At 44.9% G+C, this 7,500-nt stretch overlaps 1 protein-coding gene across 1 annotated transcript in view; it reads left to right on the forward strand.

Annotated features, from left to right (window-relative positions):
• The window catches only part of LOC137802196 (neuronal PAS domain-containing protein 3), a 218,638-nt gene that overhangs the window by 29,160 nt on the left and 181,978 nt on the right, over positions 1-7,500 (forward strand).

Genomic DNA, 7,500 nt, shown 5'->3' on the forward strand with positions numbered 1-7,500 from the left:
ATTCTCAACAACTGTTGGCCGGACGAAGGCCTTTCCGAACCGAGCGGAGTTCGGATCGTCTGACCCTCTAAACTAAATCTCCCAGCCCGACCGAAGAGGGTCCAGCTGTGCGGAGGTGAGAAACGAGCCGGGGTTTGAACGTCTCTCTGCAAAAAGTCTGGCTTCTTGTTTTGGTTCTGCGCCCAAAAAAACCTTTTGCAGAACGCAAAAGTGCAAGTCGTGAGTCTTGAATGTCTTACGAGGGTGAGACGGTCCAGACAAAGGGCTCCGTTATCGTCAAGTGAGCCCACCGAGACCAGAGGAAGACGTCATAACTTGAGACGTATCAGTCGTGGAAATGAGGCTCTGATGAGGTATAAACACTTCAGACTTGTAACCGAGTTCTTCTGACGCGATCACGAGGTCTTTACCGCGACATGTTGGACCATCACGCGTCGTTTATTACCGCAGACGCCGTGTAGACGCTTTATACTCTCCCTAATGTCTGTTGCATCATCCTCTGGAAACACCAGGGGGCGTACAAACAAAATGAACGGGTGAAAACCCAGAGGTACGCCAATAACCGGCAAGGAAATGCCCGCCCTCTGTTATGCCGAGGAGGGGTCATATCTCATATTCATGGACGACTTTAACGCCTTCATACAAGATCTGTAAAGGAACGAGGCGAGTATTAAATGCAAAATGAAGAAACAAAGGTTGAATAACGTGTAAACTATTTGATTTGGCTGCTAAATATTTACTCAAATGAAGATATTTTAAGACTCAAGGACATAACTCTTGGTTCTAGCCCTTTCCCTCATATATATATATGTATATATGGAGTGAGCTAGTTTTATAGGCACCTTGATGGAAGATTACATTCCTTCACCTCAAGGAGAAACAAAATCAAGTGTCCATGGGAAAACATGTGTAGTTCAGGGACCCTGGGAAAAAGAAAAGTCAGACAGAGCGCTCGACAGTTTGAGTTTCAAATGCAGTTTTTATGTTTTTTATGTCATAGTTCTTGAATGGCAGACGCGCCATGGACCTGTCAACGCGCACCACGAGCATCCGCCGTATCTGTAGTTGCCGTAGTTGCCGTAGTTGCCGTAGTTGCTCAGTCAAAACGCAAACAAACTGAGGGCCGACTCATTTATATTCACCTCCCGACAGCAACTCTCTCGGCCCGGCGGACGGCTCGAAAACATAATGTAACATAATCATCGAGTATGATGCACACGCACACACACATGCACACACACACACACACACACACACACATGCACACACACACTGAAATAGATATGCACACATTTCTAGCTTGTTGCCGCTAATTCAACTTGTGCCACCTCACCTCTACGCAATACCAAGTTTGTTTCTCCTCATACACACTTTAGTATGCACGCACAAATACACACACTCCCCCCCACACACACACACTGAAATAGATACGCTCACACACACACACACACACATCGCTGTGATTAGCTTTGGCAGCACAAGGCCATCCAGCGCTCTCAGATATAACTGCTTCTCTTTGATAAACATGAGAGCTCAGACACACCGCTGTCTGCAGCTACCATCTGACACACACACACACACACACACGCACACGCCAAATGAAGCTATGCACGCACACACACGCGTCCAGGCCTTTGGTCAGCGTACAATATCTCAGCGTTTGTGAAGCCTGGAGAATATTTGATATGTAGATAAGTCTTAAAAAGGGTGAGATTTGCATACTGGGCTCCTGTTGCACGCGGCTCACAGCCACATGTGGTCGCTACATTTTTAATCAGCGAGCGGAGGAAAATTAATTTGTTTTTGATGGGAGGAGGAGGAGGAGGAGGAGAGACGATGCTCCTCTTCGTTCCATTAACAGCATTTTGTTAGAACAGTTGCGATGTGTGTGTGTGTGTGTGTGTGTGTGTGTGTGCTTTACATGCAGTTCATATTACTTTCCTGCAGCCAGTATTTATTAGATTAAACCTCTTCAATTAAACGCGTGTTTTGTCGCCTCATTAAAACGACACCTTGTTGTTTGGAGGAAAACAGAAAAAAAACATTTTTTTTTTTTTAATTTAAGTAAATTGCTTTTTTAGCCGCTTCATTTTGTTGTTGTTGTTGTTGTTATTTCATTCTGCTCGTGTTCGCGATATTATTCCACAACCTTGTTTGTGATTCTGGTCCTGTGTTTGTGTTGTTTGTCTTTTATTGGCGTTCGTGTTACACGTCTCTTCCTCTCTCTCTCTTTTCTTGGCTGCGAGGCAGTTTTTATTTTTATTTTTTATAACTTTTGAAAAGAGTTTCAGAAATTGACTTTGTGACGGTGGATCGTCTCCGTCTTCAACGCTTCATGAAAACAGTGTTTCACTCTTTTCTGTCGCTCTGCAGACGCTGAAGGTCACGAGGTCACGCCCCCAGGCCTTAATAATACTAATAATATTATTAATATCACACTTTTGACATTTCTCTTCGGGTCCCTTTGTTCACGGTTCTGCTCGTAAATCTTCTTGATAATTCTATTGATTTTAAAGAAGTTTGTCCCTTTGAGCCTGCAAGACAAAAAGCAGGGATTTTAATAACACATCGTGTCGTATGTTGAGTGTTCTTGATATTTTTTAATACTTTCCTGAGGTAACTTTCTGTGCAATAATCTCAATTGACTTAATTCTGTTTGGTAATTCAATTTTATGCAGAACTATAAACCTGTTATATGATAAATTATTTGATTATGTGAGGAAAATATGTTTAATTTCCAGGGCTGTATTTGTAGTTTTAAACAAGATATGCATTTTTAAAAGTTATTTTTCTGGAAGGCATGATCACAAATTCATATTTTTTTTCTGTGTTGGTCTGCGCATTCATTTAAAAATAAATAAAATAACAGTCATAAAAAAGTCTCTTTGTAATTAAACCTGTAAAGTTGAATCAGTTTGATGAGATAAGACACTTTATGGCGGTTTTATATATATATATATATATATATATATATATATATATATATATATATATATTTATTGAAGCTGCAGCTTCATATTTTTGGTCCATATTTCAAACGTGTGTTAAGATGCGCGTGGTGTTTTTGCCTCTAACGATGACTTCATGTTGCTTCAGACAGAAAGAAACCTTGACGTTAATCCATACAAGACATATTTCATAACCGGCGGTGAATGTGAATGCTCTCTGTGAGGACGACCGAGTGGCCAGATCAATAAAAAAGAGGCAATCGGGAGACCGAGCCGTTGAGTTGCAGCATGATTTTTATTTCACACGCCGCTCCGCAAACAAATGAAGCTCCTTTCAAACTAATTGGCTCAGACCACGCCTCCATAGGCCAGAAATATGAGCCTTAAACATTTATGTTAATGTGCCAACCCCAAAAATAACCTTACTAACATATATCCCCAGTAGACAGCACTTGCTCCTCCCCCTTTGCTCCACCTGGTCCCACCCGGAACTATAAGTGGGTGCTCAGGCACCCGGGGGACTCTTTTGCCCGAACACCCTGGGAAAAGAGGAAACAGGTAAATATCTACATGCAATCAATGACATTTCCTCCTGGTCGTGACGGCGCTCTGCAGGGTTCCTGTGAGAACCTGGAACCAGAGCGAGGGGTCCTCAGGTGGAGGCTTCAGGTGCTCCGTCCAGCTGCAGCTCTTTATTGCAGCCGGCAGGTTGTTGACGTCTGGTTTGAAGCGTTTGTCTTCGTTGTGTTTATTTGTTTTTTACGGCTTCCCTCGGCCTCCTCGGCTCGCGTCTGTGACCTCCAGCTCGACGGCTGCTTGTTTAGACGCTAAACAGATTCAGACCCTCGGTGCTGCAGCTGAGCATCCTCTGGAACGCCGCCGCCGCCGCCGCCGAGCATTTAAAGGGACAGTGACGCCAACAAAGAAGTGCTTTAGACACTTCAGCCACTGGATCACAAGGTGCACCATGACAGGAGACCCTGGAGTACAAACTATAGAAGCTTTGCAGCAAAGGACAACGATAACATCAAAGTAAATGAGTCGAAAAGAAGTCAAGGATGTTTTTTTTAGCTGCAACCATTATTTTAAAAGCATTAATATTTCAACTTGTTGAAACAATGGTTATATGCGATGTGTCTGTTTCAGATCTCCTAAAAGTTACATCATTGTCATCTGTGCAATTTAAACTACACAACAAATGCACCTATTTTTAAGCCACGCCCCTTTCTGACCAGGTGGATCTGTTGCGGTTTGCTTTGGATTTCAATCTAGATCATTAAAACCACCTTTTTAAACAAGTTAGGAAATCTGTTTCCATTGGATCATTATTGGTAGTTTAGCTGCGTTTGGAACCTTTTGAAAACCAAACTATTTTTTAGGCCTTTTTGATTGAAAATGTCCTCCCCAAATCTCTGCAACCACGAGTGCTGTTTGAATGTTGGTGTTATAATGGAAGCAACACATGTGAGATGTTGTTCGGATGCATAAATATCAGTCTGCATGTTACTTGTTGAGAGGAAATGAAAAGGTTTCAGGTCCAATGATGAAAAAAAAGACTTTCAGGATGATTAATAGTTTGAAATGATGCAGCTGTAAAGTCCAACTACAACACAGCACAACATGTGAACCTTCAACATGTGAACCTTCAACATGTGAACCTTCTCTCTGCAAAGGCAGAACGAAGTTAGAGAGGGTTTAGTACAGAGAACATTCAGGCGAGGACTCATTGGGCCCCAATGGCCCCAATGAGTCCATTGGACCCATTGGGGCCATTTGGGCTATTTGAATTTTCTCATGTACTAAACCATATATTTCACTTGTATATTACTTATGGTGTTCAATACATCCAAATGCAGCAGTTCTGGAGCTTTCTTTCATAAAACAAGCTATAATTTACAGTTTTATATCACAATCGCTCAGTCTTCCCCCCGAGGGGAGGATTGGGATTTAAAGAGTTGAATCTGGTGGAAGCAATCGCTCAGATTTACGTGATCTGATGTATTTGTCTTTGCATGTTGGATAAACAGTGCAGTCATCATGCACGGACACATTGCTGCGTCTTTTCTTTTGCGTGTGTGTGTGTGTGTGTGTGTGTGTGCGTTTGGTTGTTCAGCAGATCGTCTTCTCTCCAGCAGCGTGAACACTTCCAGTCTGCACACGCAGCTGAAGGACGTCCTCTCTGCTCTCTCAACATGCCCCGTCCTCTCCTCTGCCGCTCTCTAACTTTCAGCTGAACAAAAGCTGAAGTTATTATCATCCTTCAATGAAGCGAAGGGGGGGATACTGTGGGGATTTGAACCCCCCATCACCTCCTCCTCCTTCCTTCCCTTCCTTTTTTTTAAAAAAAGGCGACAGATCGAGGCAGAAGATCTTAAAGGGACGCTGAGAGTCGGCTGCGTTCCCCGCCGCCGCTGGAAGGCAAAGCTCTCCACCTGGTGCGTCTGCAGCAGCGGGATGCGAGGAATGCGAGGGATGCGAGGGATGCGAGGGATGCGGGGGATGCGAGGGATGCGAGGGATGCGGGGGATGCGAGGGATGCGAGGGCGCTCGGCAGCAGAGATTAATTGCACAAAAGCACTTCTGGACTGACGTCAACGTGTGTGTGTTTCTGTGTGTGTGGAAAGCAGTGTTGAACAGATGTAGAGCGCTAACTGTCAAAGGGAGAATAAGTGTGTGTGTGTGTGTGTGTGTGGGTATGTGTGTGTGTGTGTGTGTGTGTGTGCAGCCGTTTGAAGCCTCTCCGGTGGCAGGAGGTGTCCTGGTTTCATCCCTCCACGTCGGGAAAGCGTTTATACATCAACCGATTGTGAGCTCGGGCTCTCCTGCGAGTCCTTTTCGCACATTTCTGTTTTTATATACGAGCGTCGTCTTCTTCTTCTTCTTCTTCTTCTTCTTCTTCTTCTTCTTCTTCTTCTTCTTCTTCTCCTTCTTCTTCTTCTTCTTCTTCTTCTTCTTCTTCTTCTTCTTCTTCTTCTTCTTCTTCTTCTTCGAGCCAGAACCAATCAATACGTCAGAGATCTCAGAACTCGATCACTTGTCTTGCAGTTGGCTTTTTGAGACTTGTGGTTTGACTTGGACCTGCAGGAAAAGACTTGATGAAGACTCTTTTTGACAAGACCGGTGACTTGAACTGGATCTTTTTTTGGTTTACTTCAGACTGACTTGTGTCTGATTAACTAACCTTCAATGGCCTAAGACGAGACTTGAGACTTGGTCTAACCAGACTGACTTGTTTTGACCACACTGGAGACTTGATCTGAGGATCTGAGACTTGCCCTTCAAGGACTTGGGACTCAATCTGACGGTGGACTTAACTTTCCCTCAAGGACTCGATCTTGGACTTACTTTCTGGGACTCGGTCTTAGACTTGCTTTCTTGGACTCGGTCTTGGTCTTACTTTCTTGGACTTGGTCTTGCTTTCTTGTACTTGGTCTTGCTTTCTTGGACTTGGTCTTGCTTTCTGGGACTCGCTCTTGCTTTCTTGGACTCGGTCTTGCTTTCTGGGACTCAGCCTTGCTTGCTTGGACTCTGTCTTACTTTCTGGGACTCGGTCTTGCTTTCTAAGACTCGGTCTTGCTTTCTGGGACTCGGTCTTGCTTCCTGGGACTCGGTCTTGGTCTTGGTTTCTTGGACTCAGTCTTGCTTTCTTGGACTTGGTCTTGCTTTCTTGGACTTGGTCTTCCTTTCTGGGACTCAGTCTTGCTTTCTGGGACTGGGTCTTGCTTTCTGGGACTGGGTCTTGCTTCCAGGGACTCGGTCTTGCTTTCTTGGACTCGGTCTTACTTTCTAGGACTCGGTCTTACTTTCTCGGACTCGGTCTTGCTTTCTTGAACTCGGTCTTCCTTTCTGGGACTGGGTCTTGCTTTCTGGGACTGGGTCTTGCTTCCAGGGACTCGGTCTTGCTTCCAGGGACTCGGTCTTACTTTCTAGGACTCAGTCTTGCTTTCTTGAACTCGGTCTTCCTTTCTGGGACTGGGTCTTGCTTTCTGGGACTGGGTCTTGCTTCCAGGGACTCGGTCTTGCTTTCTTGGACTCGGTCTTACTTTCTAGGACTCGGTCTTACTTTCTGGGACTCGGTCTTGCTTTCTGGGACTCGGTCTTGCTTTCTGGGACTGGGTCTTGCTTCCAGGGACTCGGTCTTGCTTTCTGGGACTGGGTCTTGCTTTCTTGGACTCGGTCTTACTTTCTAGGACTCGGTCTTGCTTTCTGGGACTCGGTCTTGCTTTCTGGGACTCGGTCTTGCTTTCTGGGACTCGGTCTTGCTTTCTGGGACTCGGTCTTGGTCTTGTTTTCTGTCTTGGACCTGAGACTCGCCTCATCAAGTCTTGCCTCAGTCTTTCCTCTCTTGACTTTGGACTTGCTTTGAACCGAACCGAACTTTCCCTCCAGGACTTGAGACTCGGCTGAGCTTTGACTCGTGCGTCCGCACCACAGACTATCTAATCTAATCTAATCTAATCTAATCTAATCTAATCTAATCTAATCTAATCTGATCTTTACATCCCACCGACAGGCCGAACACGGCCGCGCGCTGAACAACAGCAACACAGAA

This window comes from Clinocottus analis, unplaced genomic scaffold (assembly GCF_023055335.1).
Source record: "Clinocottus analis isolate CAN_PGR_092001 unplaced genomic scaffold, fCliAna1.0.p SCAF_5, whole genome shotgun sequence".
NCBI classification, from domain to species: Eukaryota; Metazoa; Chordata; class Actinopteri; order Perciformes; family Cottidae; genus Clinocottus; species Clinocottus analis.